Genomic DNA, 21932 nt, shown 5'->3' with positions numbered 1-21932 from the left:
TGTATCATATCAGACCCATCCGTTATCAACCGATCTGGGTGCTTTAATCTATCCCTCTTCCCTGCCGCCGTTTCTCGCGGTGCATTCCACTAAGAGTGGCAGTTTTAGAATGTTGCAGAAGATTCTTTTGAACGCAGGGAGCCAGTGAAGTTTCGTTAAATGAGAAGTTACAGAGGTAAACATACAGATTCCCAAAATGAGACGCACAGCTACACATTGAAGATTGAAATATTGAGGTAGGCCAAGATAGAGACAGTTGGCACAGTTACTTCTGGAATGTGATCGGTAAGACACACTAGGCATGTCATCTATAATATGTTGAAATATAACAAAAATTGTAGTGGAGTTAGTTGGTGGAAAATGTATGATAATAAAGTGCTCCTCACCCATTTGTGTGAGAAAGATATATGCAACTTTTATACCATTGCCTTCTTGATTGATTGGGCAGTGGGCATGGTGTATAGACATGTACCCTTTCACATCTCTGTTCACTGGTTAGTTTCTTGAAGTGGTCTTGGCCATGCCTTTATGAGCTAAACGTGTACTGCAGATTTTCAGTGTTTGGTCTAACCACTTCTATGATATAGTTGTGATAGCAATGTCTTTCCTTTCTTGTGGAGACTCTACTGGCAAATGTAATGGCTGCAACATGCCATGAACTGAAGATGTGCTTGGTTAGTGTGGTGAAGCCATATTTTCTTGCACATATCAAATGGATGTAGAGCCTGCAGCATCTTTGATGGGAGAAGCAGTCAATGAGGTGGGCTTTTGGATGCCTATATGTCTGTCATCATGCTGGCTCCAGCTTAAGCCTTGCCTTAAGATAGTAGTATTTAAAATGAGGTTTTGGATCTGGCATTGTTATTTGGCCCTCTAGGAATTTCATCTGTGCACTTGCTCGATTCCAATATTTTCTTCTTTCAAATGCAGCACATAGCAGAACACTGATTGAGTATGGGCACTAATTTCTGGGTCTTCCACTTGATGTCTCAAATTCTAAATCATTATATTGTTCTTTCTCGCCCTATTTTTCAAATCTACACATTTTACATGAAGCATATCGACTTGTGTTTCTACTCAAACTGGCTTGTTAGAAGTCTCCATTGTTCAACACGAGTTATTGAATTGAGTTCTCTGTCCCAGCTATCCACAAGTGATTCTTACTGTTTGTGCCAAAAGACTTTTTTTTGTCACTTATTTGACTTTTTCGTGGCGCCATTGGGTTAATCATGCCACTTTCAGGTCCATATGTGACACACTTGTAGTTCATCTTTTGTCAGCAGTGCTTACATTTGGTTTTCACACTCTTCGGGGAGGTTTGTTTGTGATGGCAAGGATTTAGGCCACAGCCTCCTCTCCCTAACTTATATAGTGTGTGTTGGGTGTCACCCTTTCTGCAGCGTCATCCCAAAAACGTTTTGCCTTCACTCCTCTTATTTTTGCTGAATGCGTTTTTGTTCTCTCTAGGACTTTCAGCAATGTACCACTGCTAACCATTGCTGAAGTGCTTTTGCTCTATGCTGAAATCATGGTAACATTGTCTTACACCCAATTAGCATATTAAATGTACTTATAGGTCTCTAGGGAAGTGCACCACATGGGCCAAGGGCAAGCAAATGAAATGTTATTAGTGGGCCTGCAGCACTGATTATGTCTCCCACGTAAGTAATCCTTCAAACATATCTCAGGCCTCTTATTGCAGAGCCTGTGTGTGCTGCTTAAACTGACATTTCAACATGGCAAAGTGGACCTTTTGCTAAACCAAGTCTTCTCCTTTAAGAAATATGTCACCCCTAAGGGAGGCCCTGGACATCCCCAAGGGCAAGGGGCAATGTATTTGAAAAATTGATGTACTTTCAAGTTTTACATGTCCTGGTGATGGAAAAACTCTTTCATTTTTTCATTCCTTTTTCACTTCTGCAAGGCCCATCTTTCCCATAGGATAACAATGGACTTACCGTATTACATTTTACAAGTTTAATTTCCAAATGGGAAAAGATAACCACTCCAGGTTTGGTGTCTCTGAAATCCTAATTTAAAATCCTAACTCATTGTGAAGTCAGATTTTCAATTACAATAATGAAAATGTAAATTTCAGAACATTGTCATTTTCTTGCCATAGCCATTTAGTGCCTGCAGCCTGTCTCTGGTCACATGACTGGGTGTAGTTGGCAGCTAGGCTTTGTATAATCCTCCTAGGCAGCAACACAAAAAGAGAGCTCAGATGTGATGGGAGGGGCCATCACTCTCAGGGTGGGAGGGGAGAGCTGTGGACAGCCCCACTTACAGCTGAATAGGCAGTATCCTGTTTCCACATAAAGGGCTGCATACCCCTTGTAATTATACTTCTTGGCACAAAACTTGAGAAGGTAAACCTTCAGTGTTAGTAATCTGGGACTGTATTCGACCCGCCCTCCATTATGGTCGACTTGAACGTTGACTTTGACCTGGTCCAGTGCACACAGATAGCTGTGGTTGGTGTTTTATGCTTTTAGGTGCTATTTTTCAGTTTATTTGTTAAGAATTCATTACGCCGGTTGTACTGATTGGATTTTTTGTTGTTTTGGTATTGTTTCATTTATTAAATTCAACTCTATTTTTCTAACCTGGTGTGAGATGATGTTTGGGTGGTGGTTTCACTGTTTTACTTTTTGAAGAGTTGCACAAACACTTTACACCAGGTGTCTCCATCCACTATCTCCCAATAGCTCCCAGACCCCTTCAGAGTAGCTCACAGCCTGGGGTTCATTTTTAAATAATCACAGGTTCAGATTTTTCCTTTTAAAGTTAAGGGAAGTCTGTGTTTATATTTATTTATCAGAGAGGAGGGCCTGATAATCAAAAGTGCTAGAGTCAGACATATAACCCCGTGCACAGAGGTGAAAATAAAAGTCATTGTAAACTCAGTACTGGAGGTTAGAGGGAGGTGAGAGCAAAATTATGTTTCTCAATGCTTTTATATTGGAGAAAATTAAAGTGAAAAGTTTCCTCATAATTAACTTTTCATTTTCATTTTCTCAATTGTTTTCAATGTGTTGCATTTACAAACATCAGATCCTTGCTCCTAGTGCCCAGTACAACACTGTGCCATAGAAAAATACAGTCATTTTTAAATGGGAGAAATTTAAAGTTCAGAAAAATGTTCAAATCCTGAGAAATATTTCACTCTATATTTCTTTGATTTAAAAAAATGGTTGTTTGTGTTATACATGTAATGGTGCCACATATGATAAAAGGTTTGTTCTGTGCCACAAGTACATATGACACAGGCTCTCACTTACCCATACACATATATCCCATTCATATACACACATGGTCATACAAACGCAAATGCCACACTCTCACTGACACATGGCAGCCCTGTCATAGTTCCCCCATTCAAAGTATTTTGTTCAAACATTAGTATCTGGCTCTATGGACATTAGGCTTAAAGTCAAGGACGCTGGGCGTGGGGGTGTCTGGTAATAATGCGTGAGTTGTTTAGTTTTCGGTAGCTCATGATGATTTTCACTTATCAGAAGTAGATCTTGCTACAGAAAAGTTTGGAGACTCCAACTTCAAACATTGCATCTAAGTTAAGCCTGACTGCTCTGTGCCAAGCTTCCATGGGTTGAGCACAGGTTAATTTGGGGTTTGCTTTGACTTAAACTGACTACAATTGTGGTTGCTGCTGACCCCAGTCAGCCAGTGTAGGAAAGTCCTCATTTTTTCCCTGGTCACCCCCACACTTTTTGGACAGGTACTGGTGGTTACTGACGCTTGGCTGTGCCCTGGGAACTGCTTATCAGTTCCAGGGCCAGTGCTCTGTGTAAAATGGATATGCAAATGAGGCTAATTATAATTGGCTAAGTTAACCTACCTATAAGTCCCTAGTATATGGTAGGGCAAGTAGGTTTAGGGACCACAGCATAGGTAGTGCACCCATAGGTGCCTGCTGAGGTGCCCAGTGTCATTTTAAAGACAGGCCTGCCTTGCTGGCTGCTTTTAAATTAAAGCTATATGCAAATTCGACTTTGGAATTAAAAGTAGTTCCAAAGTCTTAAACTACCTTATTTTTACATATAAGTCACCCCTAAGGTGTGCCCTATGTGCCCCTAGGGCGGGGTGCCATGTAACTATAAGCAAGGACCTTATAAAAATAGTTTTATTAGCCCTGGTGAGGTAAGAACAGCCAAATTTGTTTTCCCTCATTGTAGTAAATGGCCTTCATAGCCTAGAATGGGGAGACTTTATTTTAATTTTTAAAGTCCCCTTAAATGATGGACACGAAGAGTTTGGTATGAAATTAATTGTTATAATAAATCCCACAACTTCCAGTTGTTGGATTTAATATAACTTGTTCAGGTAAAGAGTTTTAAACTTTACCTGAAAAGTTGCCAATTTCAGCCCTGCATTGTTTTTGCTGCTGTGCTCTGGTTGGCCAGCCTCTAGCAGCTTGGCCAGGCTGCCTTGATGAGGTGTAAAGTGGCCTGGCTTCACACAAAGGAATGTGCCTGTGGGAGGGAATCTCCCCTCAGCAAATGGTGAGGCAGGAAGGGGGAGGGCTACCAAACTGGTCTTCAAAGGCAGAGAAGTACATTTGGAGCAACCAGCAACGCCCCCACATCCTGCAACCCCAGACAACTAGGTGCCCCCTTGATTAGATTAGGAGAGGGCAGGAGAGGGGTGTGTTTATGATTTTTAGCCACACCAGTGGGTGGGCTCAGCCAGATGTAAACTCCAAAAATCAGATTCAGCCATGATGGATTTTTGGAGACTGTTGCCTCCTGGGATTGATTTTTGCGGCACTTCCCAGGAAGTGGTCATCAAAGGGGGAAGCACCCTGCACCTGATTGGAGAACCAGGACTCCCCTGCTTTTCACCCAGGAGCAAGGATAAAACTGGCAGACCTGCACCCACACTTCAGATCCCCATCAGATTCCAACAAGGAAGAAGCAAAGGAGAAGAAGGACTGCCCTCTGGACCCCTGGCCTGGACCTGGAACCTGCACTCAGAAGGACTGCACCAGCTGCACACTTGGGCTTCACCACAAGAAGGACTTTGCCTGGCTTCAACTGGTTCAAAGAGGGACTCCCTGTTTGCTACAGGTGAAAAATTGCTAACCAGAGTGCACCAACTCCTGAAGAAATCAACCAGCTGACCACTGCCCAGTGGCCAAAAAGGAGTTTGCGCCTGGTGCATTCTGGGAGTTGTAGTCCACACCCCCAAGCACCATCTCAGAACTTCTGGACCCTTAGGGTGAGCTGTGGACCTCAAAAGAACCTTAAAAGGACATCTGGGAGAACCCCCTGAAGTTTGGAGAAGTTTGGAGAACTTTTGAAAAAAAGCTCCATAGAGGGACCGACCCACTGCGGCAACTCTAGCCGGCTTGCCTCAACCGTGACCCGGTCTGATTTGCTGGTTCGTCCCGGTAAAGAAAATCCCTGAAAAAGAGACTAAGTCCGAAGGTTAAAAGTTGACCGGGACCTCCCATCCAGCATATCCAAGGAGGGCTCCAGGGACGTCGGATCATGATCCAGGTTTACCCCAGTCGAAGGATTTTCACCTCGAAAAAATGACTTAGTCAGAAGGTAAAAATCTCCACCGAGGATTCCCGTGACGCGTATCCGGAGAAGAGCTACAGGAGGTCAGATTGGACTGGCAGGTTCATCCCGCTGAAGAAAATCTGCGAAAAAGAGACTAAGTGTGAAGGTAAACTTTTAACCGAGGCCTCCCGCGGCGTGTAGCCGAGCAGGGCTCCATCGCAGTCGGCCTTAAACTTTGACTTTGCCCCGGTCGAGGTGCAACCAGATGACCCGATTGGCGCTTTTTGTTTCTAGGAGCTAAAAAACAATAATAGTTTAAAAAATCATATCTCCGGTTCCCCTTATCCGATTTTATTCGTTTTTGTGTCATTTTAAAGATAAAAATATAATCTATTTTTATAAATTGGATTTGGATGTTTAAACTGTTTCCTGTGTTTTATTTAATTACTGTTTTGTGATATTTGAATGCTTTACACTCTGTCTCCTAAGTTAAGCCTTGACGCTCGTTGCCAAGCTATCAAGGGTTGAGCTGGGTTTAATTTACTGAGACCTAACTGGACCTTAGTGGAGGTTAGTGGCCTATTGCTAAGTGTAGGTACCTACCTGCCCTTACCAATAACCCATTTTCCAACAGCCAGTAACCAGATTTCTAACATTATGCATCTCTCATCAATGATTTGAGTATTTACTAGCTGAAATATGTTCCTTTTGAGTTAGTACTTGCGGATTTTCCAGGCAACGTCTTTTGTATTTGGTTTCACTCCCTAAATTTGACCTCTAGCCGAATGTTATTAAAATATCTTTATGCCTGTAGTCTCATGTGCATTTTCTTTACCAAGCAGTTCTTTCTTCCCCTTTTTCTTGTCATTTTCATATAGCAGTATCATCTTATTCTTGCCCAAATCAGGGACCACGTTGATTCAAAGCCTGTCTTCCCTGGCTGTTTTACTCTGCAATGCACCACATGTCAGGGACATGACTCAGCAGTTTCCCCTTTGTCTGTGAGGTGGTCTTGACAGTAAGTAAAGGGTGATTCCTTTCAGAAGGCAGTATACAGGCTGATGATTGCACACAACTAGTTGATATGAATTATCCAAAAAGAAATTACTACTGGTAAAGGAAAAAGCCAGAATTATAAAAAACCTCCAGATGACTTAACCAGAAGATCTGGGATTTCAAATAAGACCCGCAGATCAGAAAAAGCATTGGTGAAGGATCCCCTCACAGGCAATGGCAACACTGAACGCCATTTTAAGGGCAATAATATTGATAATCCTGTGTATTGTAGATGCTTCAGATTTTAGTAAATTTGTGGCTTCTTGTGACCCGTGGGTAGTGCAGCTTCATTTCCTCATTAGAGAACCACACTGCTTATTTAAATACACACCTCAGAACTCTTTTGTTTTCCCGCATCTATTATGCTGAGGTTTTTTTGGGGAGCCCTTACTGCTGCTCGCTTTCGATCACAGGCTACAGATAGTCTCTGTGTGGAGGATCTCGGAACCCACACCAGGGGTTGCAAGTCCCAAGCCTCATTCCTCTTAAAGCGTGTCTGGGTGCCAGGATGAACTTGGCAGCATGCAACTTCCTTTCCTATAGCCACACACACCTTGTATCTCACCTTGCCTGGGCAGGTGTCACAGCTCTTGTGTGATCACCATCTTGTCCCTAGCAGAGACAACATTCATAATGTTTGTTCACTGCCAAAGGACATTCTTTTCTGTATTAGGCCCCCCTCATCCCTCTTCCAGTGCTCTGTGTAGTCTTACTGACTGCAGAGAATAGACTATTGCTGTCTGTACACACTTCACCTTCTCATAAGCCTCCATATACATAAGAAAAAAGTGGAGGAAGAGTTGTTGCTGCAAGGAAACCTCCCCACCTCCACCGCACATCACCTCATCTAGATTTAGACATTAACATACTGAAACAATATGTGGGTGAAACAGGGGCTGCAGCATTGATTCACAATGTTTTTCCCTGCTTTGTTACTGCATAGATCCAGAAAATAGAGGTGAAAGGCAGGTTGCTACTGCAGCTCTTGCCACCTTCCTATACACTGTTGAGATAAGTGAGAAGAAGTCAAGATTGCCTCATATGCAGCACTAGCTGTCACGTAGAGAGAGTCCCTATTTCTATTGCTTTCTTATGAAGAGGAACACCAAGAACTATGGGAGAAAGAAAAATAAAGAGCTCAGGAAGACTTGGGAAATGTTGCATGTTCATTTAGAGAAGGGACTGGAACCACAAGTGGCGAGGAAGGTAGCAGACTCCCAGGCAGACTGCATACATAGAAAGAGGAAAAAACTCAGAGAAATAAAGATAGTTAGTTCTCCTTGTTATGCCTCACCTTGGGAGGCTTAGCATTTTTAGCCAATTGCAAGGTCTACCTCTTATGGTAAATCTGGGAATGTGTCAAACTTCATGGGTGTTGAGTGGAACACCCACGCACAACCCATAGTAAGTCTTCCTGGGGCAGAGTAACGAAATGCAGTGATTTGTACTCCATGTGTTACTCTGGATTTATCAAGCCATCAGGGCCACACAAGATGACCTTGCATGGCTTGATAAATCCAACTTAAGGTTTGTGTCACTTTTGTGCCATACTGTGTTGCGCAAAAGTACTGTAACCCTTTGAGAAATCTGTCACATAGTTTTTACAAGTAACTTGCAAAGCACACTTTCAATTTTGCAAAATTTTCTGTATACCTTAGAGAAGGCTGCAAGAAGCCCTCAGAAACAAAGTGCGCCGCTACTTACAAGTGAAAAAAATACATAAATTATTACAACGTTAGATTGTGTAAAAGTACCTTGAAACTCTGAGGAAGGCCCAACATGCCCACTTGCAGTGTATGCCACAAATAAACATTTTAGATACCTGTTCTGTTTACTTAGACATTTGCAGCTTTTTTTGCATGTTATCATGTTATCATTAAAATATTTGGGCACTCAACAGGAAGAGCAGGTACAATTAAAGATTGATGGATGGCAGTGGTGTGATGTAAGTAGTAGTGACAGAAAATTATCTTGGAAGAGATGATGTGTGTATTTTTTCTATTCCAGTCGCAACCAAGGCCCAGATTTACAAATGCTTTTATCATGCTTGTGTTGTGTTCTTTAAAGCAATCTTATGCAACGGTTCAGGTAGGATTTACATTCAAACGCAAATCTTGATTTGAGTTGCATAGTAGCCCAATGTAATGCCAAAATATACAATACACTACCTTGCTTCACTTTGTGTTTATAGGGTGTTGCATGAGTGGCGCTTGAGCTTTCCCATAAAAAGACCAATTAGTTCTGACCCAAATCCCTATCTACAAAGAACTTCAGACAGGGATTTGCCCCAAATTCCTGTGCCTCCTCGAGGCAGGCTCAGCAAGGAGAAATGTTTCCATTTTGCCTTGTTTTTCTCCCTTTGCATGTTGCTGTACTGTAAAGCACACCTACAAAGTGACGAAAGCCTTAAAACCATGCTTCAGACAATGGGGACAACCTTGAAGTATAACACAAGGGTGTCTGCAGTAGTGCCTGAATTGCCCCAGAGTAGGGGGAGAGCAGAACAGCAGGGAAAGAACAGAACATATATCAGCAGACATGGTGCTATTCTGCACTCTCTCTTTCATACAAAGCAGCACATCAGATTTACTTGTTTGCTGCTTTGTGTGACTTCTTGAGAAATCGGGCCCCAAGTGTAAATTCAAACTGCTGGTTCACTTGTTCCTTGGATAAGTGTCTAGATCACAATAGAATCTGGAATGCCCAAAATGTTCGGCCACTGGAATTATGTGACAGTGGAGGACTGACATTTTAGAGTGTTTGAAATGGGGTCTTCGGTTGGCAGTCAGGTTACCCTCTGTCCAACCAAGGACCCTCACTCTAGTAAGGGTAAGTCACACACAATCCAAATTATCCTGTGCCCACCCTCTGGTAGCTTAGCGTAGCTTAGCACTGAGCAGTCAGGCTTAACTTAGAAGGCAATGCATAATGTTTTTGTGCAATATATCATGCAATAACACAGTTTAACACCACAAAAATACACCACAAAGTGTTAGGAAAAATGTATAATGTTTATCTGGTAAGATGCAGGTCAAAACGATCAAGATTCAATAAGTATACATTGAGATATCACTTTAAAAAATGCTATGAAGTGTCTTTAGTCTTTAAAGAGCAACAAGTGTCTCTTGCAAGCACAAAGTACCTGGTTTGCGTTCAAATTCTCTGCAAGGGACCGCAGAGGAGGAGATGTGTGGAAAATGGGGAGGTGTGCATCGATTTCTCCGGCGCACACAGACGATGCATTGTTTAGTTTCCACACAAGGATGGCTTTGCGTAGATTTCCAGGCGTGCAGACTTGGATCATCTTTGGGTTGCTGGGTTTTCGGATGTCCCAGGGATGATGTGTTGAAATCCGGCAGTTGCAGGACAAAGTCACAGGATCTGCTTCGATCCAGTGGGTGATGCATGGAAATTTCTGTCGCACAGCAGGTGCTGCCTCAATTCCTGTCAGGAAGTCAGGTTGCGTTGTTCCGGGTCAGCTTTGCGTCAATCCAGTGGGCCTGTGTCAAAGTTCTGGTCGCAACACTGGCGCTGCATCGACCTCCTCGTCGGGAGTCGGGCTGCTTCGTTCTGGTTCGGCGCACAGTGAATATTTCACTGCGATGCAGGCTGTGCGTCGTTTCTTGCAGACTGTGTGTCGATTTTTGCAGGCTGTGCGTAGATTTTTGCCGCACAAGGAGTTTCTTTGCATAGATGAAGTCTTTTTGGTCCTGAGACTTCAAGGAACAGGAGGCAAGCACTATCCAAGCCCTTGGAGAGCACTTCTCAGCAGAGCCAAATTACAGCAAGGCAGCAGGACAACAGCAGGGCAGCAGTCCTTTGCAGAAAAGCAGTCAGGTGAGTCCTTTGGGCAGCCAGGCAGTTCCTCTTGGCAGGTTGCAGGTTCTGGTTCAGGGTTTCTTCTCCAGTAGTATCTTGTCCAGAAGTGTCTGAGTTGGTAGGGTCAGAGACCCTGCCTAAATACTCAAATGTGCCTTTGAAGTGGGGAGACTTCAAAGAGTGGCTTAGAAGTGCACAAGGTCCCCTTTCAGTTCCATCTTGTCTGTCAGGGACCCAGTAGGGGGTGTGGCAGTCCTTTGTGTGAAGGCAGGCTTCTGTCCTTTGATATGTAAGTGTCAGGCCCTCCACCATCCCAGCCCAGGAAGACCCATTCAATATGCAGATGTATGCAAGTGTGACTGAGCGTCCTGTGTTTGGGGTTGTCTGAGTGAATGCACAAGGAGGCTGTCAACTAAACCTAGCCAGATGTGGATTGTAAGGCACAGAAGGATTTAAGTGCAGAAAAATACTCTCTTTCTAAAAGTGTCATTTAAAAAAAGTAATATTAAATCCAACATCACCAGTCAGCAGTATTTTGTGTTACCATTCTGGCCATACTATATATGACCTTGTTACTCCTTTCAGATCAGAATCTACCACTCAAACAGTATATGAGGGTAGCCCTAATGGTAACCTATGAAAGGAGCAGGCCTCACAGTAGTGTAAAAACGAATTTAGGAGTTTTACACTACCAGGACATATAAACTACACAGGTAACTGTCCTGCCTTTTAGCTACATAGCACCCTGCCCTATGGGTTACCTAGGGCCTACCTTAGGGGTGACACATGTAGAAAAAAGGGGCGTTTAAGGCTTGCCAAGTACTTTTAAATGCCAAGTTGAAGTGGCATTGAAAGTGCACACAGAGGCCTTGCAATGGCAGGCCTGAGGCATGGTTAAGAGGTTACTTATATAGGTGGCACAATCAGTGCTTCAGGCCCACTAGTAGCATTTAACCCCTTCGCTGCCAGGCCTTTTCCCCCTCATGTGCCAGGCCTTTTTTTGCCTATTTGGGGCAGTTCGCGCTTAGGCCCTCATAACTTTTTGTCCACATAAGCTAACCAAGCCAAATTTGCGTCCTTTTTTTCCAACATCCTAGGGATTCTAGAGGTACCCAGACTTTGTGGGTTCCCTTGAAGGAGGCCAAGAAAGTGGCCAAAATACAGTGAAAATTTAGTTTTTTTCAAAAAAATTGGAAAAAGTGTCTGCAGAAGAAGGCTTGTGGATTTCCCCCTGAAAATGGGATCAACAAAGGGTTTGCAGTGCTAAACTCAGCAGCTTCCTAGCTTTCAGGAACAGGCAGACTTGAATCAGAAAACCCAATTTTTCAACACACTTTTGGCAATTTACTGGGGCATAACCCATTTTTGCAATTTTTTGTGCTTTCAGCCTCCTTCCAGTCATTGACAGGAATGGGCATAAAACCAATGCTGGATCCCAGAAACCTAAACATTTCTGAAAAGTAGACAAAATTCTGAATTCAGCAAGGGGTCATTAGTGTAGATCCTACAAGGGTTTCCTACAGAAAATAACAGCTAAAAAAGAAAAATATTGAAATTGAGGTGAAAAAACCATCAATTTTTCTATACGTTTTACTCTGTAACTTTTCCCTGCAATGTCAGATTATCGAAAGCAATATACCGTTACGTCTGCTGGACTCCTCTGGTTGCGGGGATATATAGGGCTTGTAGGTTCATCAAGAACCCGAGGAACCCAGAGCCAATAAATGAGCTGCACCCTGCAGTGCGTTTTCATTCTATACCGGGTATACAGCAATTCATTTGCTGAAATATAAAGAGTAAAAAATTGCTATCAAGAAAACCTTTGCATTTCCAAAAAGGGCACAAGATAAGGTGTTGAGGAGCAGTGGTTATTTGCACATCTCTGAATTCCGGGGTGACCATACTAGCATGTGAATTACAGGGCATTTCTCAAATAGATGTCTTTTTTACACACTTGTTTGGAAGGAAAAAATGTAGAGAAAGACAAGGGGCAATAGCACTTGTTTTGCTAATCTATGTTCCCCCAAGTCTCCCGATAAAAATGATACCTCACTTGTGTGGGTAGGCCTAGCGCCCGCGACAGGAAACACCCCAAAGTGCAACGTGGACACATCCAAAATTTTGGAAGAAAACCAAGGTGTTTTTTGCAAAGTGCCTACCTGTAGATTTTGGCCTCTACCTCAGCCGGCACCTAGGGAAACCTACCAAACCTGTGCATTTCTGAAAAATAGAGACCTAGGGGAATCCAAGGAGGGGTGACTTGCAGGGCTCGGACCAGGTTCTGTTACCCAGAATCCTTTGCAAACCTCAAAATTTGGCTAAAAAAACACATGTTCCTCACATTTCTGTGGCAGAAAGTTCTGGAATCTGAGAGGAGCCACAAATTTCCTTCTACCCAGCATTTCCCCAAGTCTCCCAATAAAAATGATACCTCACTTGTGTGGGTAGGCCTAGCGCCCCGACAGGAAACACCCCAAAGTGCAACGTGGACACATCAAAAATTTTGGAAGAAAACAGAGGTGTTTTTTGCAAAGTGCCTACCTGTAGATTTTGGCCTCTAGCTCAGCCGGCACCTAGGGAAACCTACCAAACCTGTGCATTTCTGAAAACTAGAGACCTAGGGGAATCCAAGGAGGGGTGACTTGCGGGGCTCGGACCAGGTTCTGTTACCCAGAATCCTTAGCAAACCTCAAAATTTGGCAAAAAAAACACATGTTCCTCACATTTCTGTGGCAGAACGTTCTGGAATCTGAGAGGAGCCACAAATTTCCTTCCACCCAGCGTTCCCCCAAGTCTCCCGATAAAAATGATGCCTCACTTGTGTGGGTAGGCCTAGCCCCCGCGACAGGAAATGCCCCAAAACGCACCGTGGACACATCCCATTTTTCGAAAGAAAACAGTGCCTACCTGTGGATTTTGGCCTGTAGCTCAGCCGGCAGCTATGGAAACCTACCAACCCTGTGCATTTTTGAAAACTAAAGACCTTGGGGAATCCAAGATGGGGTGACTTGTGGGGCTCGGGCCAGGTTCTGTTACCCAGAATCCTTTGCAAACCTCAAAATGTGGCTAAAAAACACATGTTCCTCACATTTCTGTGGCAGAAAGTTCTGGAATCTGAGAGGAGCCACAAATTTCCTTCCACCCAGCGTTCCCCCACGTCTCCCGATAAAAATGATACCTCACTTGTGTGGGTAGGCCTAGCGCCCGCGACAGGAAACACCCCAAAGCGCAACGTGGACACATCCAAAATTTTGGAAGAAAACAGAGGTGTTTTTTGCGAAGTGCCTACCTGTAGATTTTGGCCTCTAGCTCAGCCGGCACCTAAGGAATCCTACCAAACCTGTGCATTTCTGAAAACTAAAGAACCTAGGGGAATCCAAGGAGGGATGACATGCGGGACTCGGACCAGGTTCTGTTACCCAGAGTACTTTGCAAACCTCAAAATTTGGCTAAAAAAAACATGTTCCTCAAATTTCTGTGACAGAAAGTTCTGGAATCTGAGAGGAGCCACAAATGTCCTTCCACCCAGCGATCCCCCAAGTCTCCCGATAAAAATGATACCTCACTTGTGTGGGTAGGCCTAGCGCCCGCGACAGGAAACGCCCCAAAGCGCAACGTGGACACATCCAAAATTTTGGAAGAAAACAGAGGTGTTTTTTGCGAAGTGCCTACCTGTAGATTTTGGCCTCTAGCTCAGCCGACACCCAGGGAAACCTACCAAACCTGTGCATTTCTGAAAACTAGAGACCTAGGGGAATCCAAGGAGGGGTGACTTGCGGGGCTTGGACCAGGTTCTGTTACCTAGAATCCTTTGCAAACCTCAAAATTTGGCTAGAAAAACACATGTTCCTCACATTTCTGTGGCAGAAAGTTCTGGATTCTGAGAGGAGCCACAAATTTCCTTCCACCCAGCGTTCCCCCAAGTCTCCCGATAAAAATGATACCTCACTTGTGTGGGTAGGCCTAGCGCCCGCGACAGGAAACGCCCCAAAGCGCAACGTGGACACATCCAAAATTTTGGAAGAAAACAGAGGTGTTTTTTGCAAAGTGCCTACCTGTAGATTTTGGCCTCTAGCTCAGCCGGCACCTGGGGAAACCTACCAAACCTGTGCATTTCTGAAAACTAGAGACCTAGGGGAATCCAAGGAGGGGTGACTTGCGGGGCTCGGACCAGGTTCTGTTACCCAGAATCCTTTGCAAACCTCCAAATTTGGCTAAAAAAACACATGTTCCTCACATTTCTGTGGCAGAAAGTTCTGGAATCTGAGAGGAGCCACACATTTCCTTCCACCCAGAGTTCCCCCAACTCTCCCGATAAAAATGATACCTCACTTGTGTGGGTAGGCCTAGCGCCCGCGACAGGAAACACCCCAAAGCGCAACGTGGACACATCCAAAATTTTTGAAGAAAACAGAGGTGTTTTTTGCGAAGTGCCTACCTGTAGATTTTGGCCTCTAGCTCAGCCGGCACCTAGGGAAACCTACCAAACCTGTGCATTTCTGAAAACTAGAGACCTAGGGGAATCCAAGGAGGGGTGACTTGCGGGGTTCGGACCAGGTTCTGTTACCCAGAATCCTTTGCAAACCTCAAAATTTGGCCTCACATTTCTGTGGCAGAAAGTTCTGGAATGTGAGAGGAGCCACAAATTTCCTTCCACCCAGCGTTCCCCCAAGTCTCCCGATAAAAATGATACCTCACTTGTGTGGTAGGCCTAGCGCCCGCGACAGGAAACACCCCAAAGTGCAACGTGGACACATCCAAAATTTTGGAAGAAAACAGAGGTGTTTTTTGCGAACGGCCTACCTGTAGATTTTGGCCTCTAGCTCAGCCGGCACCTAGGGAAACCTACCAAACCTGTGCATTTCTGAAAACTAGAGACCTAGGGGAATCCAAGCAGGGGTGACATGCGGGGCTCGGACCAGGTTCTGTTACCCAGAATCCTTTGCAAACCTCAAAATTTGGCTAAAAAAACACATGTTCCTCACATTTCTGTGGCAGAAAGTTCTGGAATCTGAGAGGAGCCACACATTTCCTTCTACCCAGCGTTCCCCCAAGTCACCCGATAAAAATGATACCTCACTTGTGTGGGTAGGCCTAGCGCCCGCGACAGGAAACACCCCAAAGCGCAACGTGGACACATCCAAAATTTTGGAAGAAAACAGAGGTGTTTTTTGCGAAGTGCCTACCTGTAGATTTTGGCCTCTAGCTCAGCCGGCACCTAGGGAAACCTACCAAACCTGTGCATTTTTGAAAACTAGAGACCTAGGGGAATTCAAGGAGGGGTGACTTGCAGGGCTCGGACCAGGTTCTGTTACCCAGAATCCTTTGCAAACCTCAAAATTTGGCTAAAAAAACACATGTTCCTCACATTTCTGTGGCAGAAAGTTCTGGAATGTGAGAGGAGCCACAAATTTCCTTCCACCCAGCGTTCCCCCAAGTCTCCCGATAAAAATGATACCTCACTTGTGTGGGTAGGCCTAGCGCCCGCGACAGGAAACACCCCAAAGCGCAACGTGGACACATAACATTTTTTGGAAGAAAACAGAGGTGTTTTTTGCGAAGTGCCTACCTGTAGATTTTGGCCTCTAGCGCAGCCGGCACCTAGGGAAACCTACCAAACCTGTGCATTTCTGAAAACTAGAGACCTAGGGGAATCCAAGGAGGGGTGACTTGCGGGGCTCGGACCAGGTTCTGTTACCCAGAATCCTTTGCAATCCTCAAAATTTGGCTAAAAAAACACATGTTCCTCACATTTCTGTGGAAGAAAGTTCTGGAATCTGACAGGAGCCACAAATTCCCTTCCACCCAGCGTTCCCCCAAGTCTCCCGATAAAAATGATGCCTCACTTGTGTGGGTAGGCCTAGCCCCCGCGACAGGAAATGCCCCAAAACGCACCGTGGACACATCCCATTTTTCGAAAGAAAACAGTGCCTACCTGTGGATTTTGGCCTGTAGCTCAGCCGGCACCTATGGAAACCTACCAACCCTGTCCATTTTTGAAAACTAAAGACCTTGGGGAATCCAAGATGGGGTGACTTGTGGGGCTCGGACCAGGTTCTGTTACCCAGAATCCTTTGCACACCTCAAACTTTGGCTAAAAAAACACATTTTCCTCACATTTCTGTGGCAGAAAGTTCTGGAATCTGAGAGGAGCCACAAATTTCCTTCCACCCAGCGTTCCCCCAAGTCTCCCGATAAAAATTATACCTCACTTGTGTGGGTAGGCCTAGCGCCCGCGACAGGAAACACCCCAAAGCACAACATGGACACATCCAAAATTTTGGAAGAAAACAGAGGTGTTTTTTGCGAAGTGCCTACCTGTAGATTTTGGCCTCTAGCTCAGCCGGCACCTAGGGAAACCTACCAAACCTGTGCATTTCTGAAAACTAGAGACCTAGGGGAATCCAAGGAGGGGTGACTTGCGGGGCTCGGACCAGGTTCTGTTACCCAGAATCCTTTGCAAACCTCAAAATTTGACCACCCCACGCACACCGCCAGCCAAGCGCCAACCCAAGCACACCGCCAGCCAAGCGCCACCCCACGCACACCGCCATCACTTTTTTTGTTTATAAACAACAAAGAAACCACTAATTATAAAATAAGCACAAAACTACAAACACAAAAGCTCTAACTAAATACATGACAGAGATGCCAACCGTGAAACATATGAAAATATAAAACAGACAGCTTATGCTCAAGGTATTTCCCAGATTTTTTTTGGGGTATGGTAACTTCTGTAACAGCCGGGAACACACAGCCCAGGCTTTGAAGGGCATTCGGGGCAGTACATCCGGCTCTCCCTCCGGATTAATCTCCGGGCACATACTCTACATTTCTTTGTGGGCATGTCTTTTTTGGGAGTGGGAGGAATGTGATCTGGAAAGTGCCGATCTTTCAATCTAGCCACATCCTCCACCACTTCTACTCTAGGGACTCTTGCCGGTTCCACCACAATAAGGCTTTCTATCACTGACTCCTGAAATTTAACAAATGTCATCCTTGACTCGGGTGAACAATCCTTGTATACAATAAAGGCATTAAAAGTTGCCAAATGAAATAAATGTATGGCCAACTTTTTATACCACACATAAGACTTACGAAGAGCAGTGTAAGGTTCTAACCTCTGATCTACTCTATCAACACCACCCATGTGCCTATTGTAGTCCAAAATGCACGCAGGTTTGCGCACTTCCACAACCTGACCCCAAACAGCCACAGGGGAAGTACTCTCATCATGGATGGTCGATACCATGTACACATCCCTCCTATCTGAAAATTTCAGAGCTAGCAGCTCATTATTCCGCAACGCACTGCACTGTCCCCTCTCAAGTTTTTTACAGACAAGCTCCCTTGGATAGCCTTTCCGGTTAGAACGGATTGTGCCACAAGCAACAGTGTCCACCCTAAACAACTCCTTGAACAACTGCACTCCAGTGTAGAAATTATCTACGTACAAATGGTGACCTTTGTTAAACAGCCGTCTAGCAAGTTCCCACACAATTTTTTCGCTAACTCCAAAAGTGGCCGGACAACCAGGAGGGTCAATACTGGAATCCCTACCAGTGTAGACCTGGAAATTATACACATATCCTGTACTGCTTTCTGACAGCAGATACAATTTAATCCCATACCGTGCCCTCTTACTAGGAATGTACTGCTTAAAAACTAAACGCCCCTTGAAAAGGACCAAAGACTCGTCCACACTTATCTCTTTGCCTGGAACATAGACCTCTGAAAACCGATCCACAAAATGATCAAGGACAGGCCTAATCTTAAAAAGGCAGTCACAATCAGGGTGATCTCGTGGCAAGGCTAAAGCATTGTCTACAAAATGCAGCATACGAAGAAGAAGCAAATACCGATTACGTGTCATAGGTGCAGGAAATATAGCAGTTGCCATCAAGGGACTAGTAGACCAATAAGAAGCCAGTGACGGCTTCCTGATCAACCCCATCAAAAAAGACAAACCTAAAAACCTTTTCATCTCTTCCAGATATGTGGGAACCCAATGAGTAGCTCTAGACTGAGGCTTAAGTCTGGCAGCGTTGTCCCGCAAATATTGCTCTGCATACACATTTGTCTGCTCCACAATCTCTTCCAAAAATACATCGTCCATAAACAAGTGAAAGAAATGGACAGGCAGAAAGTTTTCCGTATTAACTCTACACCCTGGGAGACCAGTAAATGCAGGTAACTGTGGCTGCTCCATGTTTGGGGCAATCCAGGTGTCAGGTCTTCCAATGGGAAACCCTGCAGCCCCATGCTGCTGCACTCTTGGCACATCAATGTCCTCCTCTAACACAGGCCCTTCATCTGCACTGAGAGTAGCTTCCTCATCAGAAGAATACTCTCGGACAGAAAACTCACTTCCAGAATCTCCTGCTTCCTCCTCTGCCTCAGATGCAGAGTCAGTGTTGTAATCATGGTCTGAAGACGACTCAAAGAGCATGCGAACAACCTGCTGAGCGGTCACTTTGCGGCTAGCCATGATCCTAACAACAAATGGATTGCCAACAACAACTAGCACTAAAATAAGTAATAAATAAAGTGTAGCTTTATCACAAAGAGTTATGTACTACAAAAAACTATACCACTCAGTTGCCTGAAATAGCTACTCACCAAGCAACTACTCTGCACAGACAGCAATCACCAATGATATCCCACTAAAAAGAAAAAAGAAAAAAGCAAATTAGACATATGACAACACAAACATCACTGTGCTCAAATCTAAGGACAATGTCAAACACACAATACTGCATTTAGTAGACCACCTACAAACATGTCAACAATACTCCTTTGGAGTAAATTGCTTTCACTTACCTAAAACATGCAACTATGCAAACCACAGGACAACTACTGCCAAAACCGCAAAGTTCCACAGCAAAGGAAGCAAAAGCGTTGAACTAGAAGAAAAAGAAGAAATAAATTGTTATAATCACAAATACAAATACTTTGCCAGTTGACAAACACCCCACCACCAAGAACTTAGAAGTTGTCCCTGGTACCTAAGTGGATCCTGCCCCCCTCGGGGGTAGATGGGCGTAAAAAAATTGGCCAATCTGCCCCCAAGGGGGGCAGAAATGGGCAGCACCTCTGTGCCCCCTTTCAGGGGGCGACCCTTCCCAAAGGGGGCACCCCCAGCACAACACAAAACAAAACAAAAAAAAACCTGCTGTATTGGTGGTTTCTGCCCTCCTTGGGGGCAGATGGGCCTACAAAATTACGGGCAGAGAGGGGCAATACAAATTTTCCCCACCTTAGGGGGGCGACCGTTGCCCAAGGGGTGCCCCCAAACACACACCACACACACAACACAATCCCTGGCGATTAGTGTGCTTCCACCCCCCCCCCCCCCGGGCCAGATCGTCCAAAAAATGGCTGGTCTGCCATCGGGGGGGCCGAAACAGAAAAAAAAAAAGCTCAAGGAGTTGCCCCCAAAATAAACAATAAAAACAAAATCCCTGGTGTCTAGTGGATTTCGCCCCCCCCCCCCCTTGGCGGCAGATCAGCCCAAAAATTGGCAATCTGCCCCCGGGGGGGCGAAATACTAAAAAAATAGCCCCCCAAAAAAACTTTACAATAAAAATAAATCCCTGGTGTCTAGTGATTTTTGCCCCCCCTGGGGGCAGATCCATCAAAAAATCGGCAGATCTGCCCCCGGGGGGGGGCGAAATACAAAAAAAAATTGCCCCCGGGGGGCGACCCTTGCCCAAGGGGTCACCCCCAAAATACACATAAAACATAACATCCCTGGTGTCTAATGGTTTTCGCCCCCCCCCCCTGGGGGCAGATGCGCCGAAAAATTGGCAGATCTGCCCCCAGGGGGGGCGAAATACAAAAAAATATTGCCCCTGGAGGGGGGAGACCCTTGCCCAAGGGGTCGCCCCCAAAATACACATAAATAAAAATATCCCTGGTGTCTAGTGGTTTTCGCCCCCCCCCCCCTGGGGGCAGATCCACCGAAAAATCGGCGGATCTGCCCCCAGGGGGGGGCGAAATACACAAAAAAATGGCCACCGGAGGGGGGCAACCCTTGCCCAAGGGGTCGCCCCCAAAATGCACATAAATAACAATATCCCTGGTGTCTAGTGGTTTTCGCCCCCCCCGGGGGCAGATCCGCCGAAAAATCTGTGGATCTGCCCCCAGGGGGGGGCGAAATACAAATAAAAATTGCCCCCGGGGGGGGCGACCCTTGCCCAAGGGGTCGCCCCCAAAATAACCAAGAAAGAAAATCCCTGTTGGCTAGTGGAGATTCCTGCTCCACGATCGCGGGCCCTGCCAGGAACAGGATGGCGGTATGGGGTGTCGTGGGGCCCCTGGGGGCCCCACAAAGAATTTCAGTGTCTGCTTTGCAGACACTGAATTTCGCGATGGGTGCAACTGCACCCGTCGCACCTTCCCACTCCGCCGGCTCCATTCTGAGCCGGCTTCCTCGTGGGAAGGGTGTTTCCCGCTGGGCTGGCGGGCGGACTTTCGGCGGTCGCCCGCCAGCCCAGTGGGAAACCCAGAATGACCGCCGCGGTCTTTCGACCGCGGTACGGTCTTCTGGCGGTTCCCGCTTGGCGGGCGGCTACTGCCGCCCGCCAAGCTTAGAATCAGGGCCTATATGTTCTAAACCTCTCTTCAGTTTCAGTTTACTTTGTGCATTACTAGGACCACTTTTCACTAAGAAGCAGTCCAGCAGAAAGAGTACAGTACAGTGGTTCTTAACTTTTTGACCCCAACTGAACCACTACTGGAAGCTGGGGACCCCAGCCTCTGCAATTTCTGAGATTTAAATCTCAAAGCAATACACCAAAATAGACAAATAAGTACACAAAACATAAACACAAATTATTAAATATTTAATTTAATTCACATAAAAAAGTCCAAATATCAGAATTTGTTATTTTAATGGAAAAATTTGATCTTTCAAAAACTTGTTTTTATTTCTAACAGATGAAGCAATGTGCTAGACTGTAGCATATCACTTCGTCATATTTGCTTATAATGCACGTCCTCTTTTGTCTCACACACGCACTAGTGCTTCAATTCAGGCCATCAATCATCCATAGAAAATTCTGTTTGCTGTACTTGCAGCTACTTCCACAAATCAAGTTAAAAGATACCAACTTAATTTTCAGTCTCCAATTTAAAATTCAATGTGCTTTTTATGAATACTTACTTCATTAAACTGCTAATATTTATTTTTCCCCAAAACTTCGGACCCCTGAGTAAGCGAGGTGGATCACACGACAACTCTTGTTTGTGTGTTTATAAAAATTATTCGACACAGTTTAGGTCAGATTATATACATTGAACTGGTCAACAATATATAGTTATAGATGCAGAAATTAACAAGTATTTTTTTGTCTTTCATTTAGTGTATGATAAGACCGAGAATAGCATGAGTTCATGTCATTTTCAATTTGTTGATCTGTCATCTTAAGCATTCCCCATGTTGTGCAGCTATATTTGAGGCTGAAACTGCTGAATGATTTAGAATATTGTTATTTTTTCCAGTTGTAGTTGTTTACAAAGCATTACTTCCAT

Source organism: Pleurodeles waltl, chromosome 5 (assembly GCF_031143425.1).
Source record: "Pleurodeles waltl isolate 20211129_DDA chromosome 5, aPleWal1.hap1.20221129, whole genome shotgun sequence".
Classification (NCBI taxonomy): domain Eukaryota; kingdom Metazoa; phylum Chordata; class Amphibia; order Caudata; family Salamandridae; genus Pleurodeles; species Pleurodeles waltl.
Note: the sequence above shows the minus strand (reverse complement) of the source record.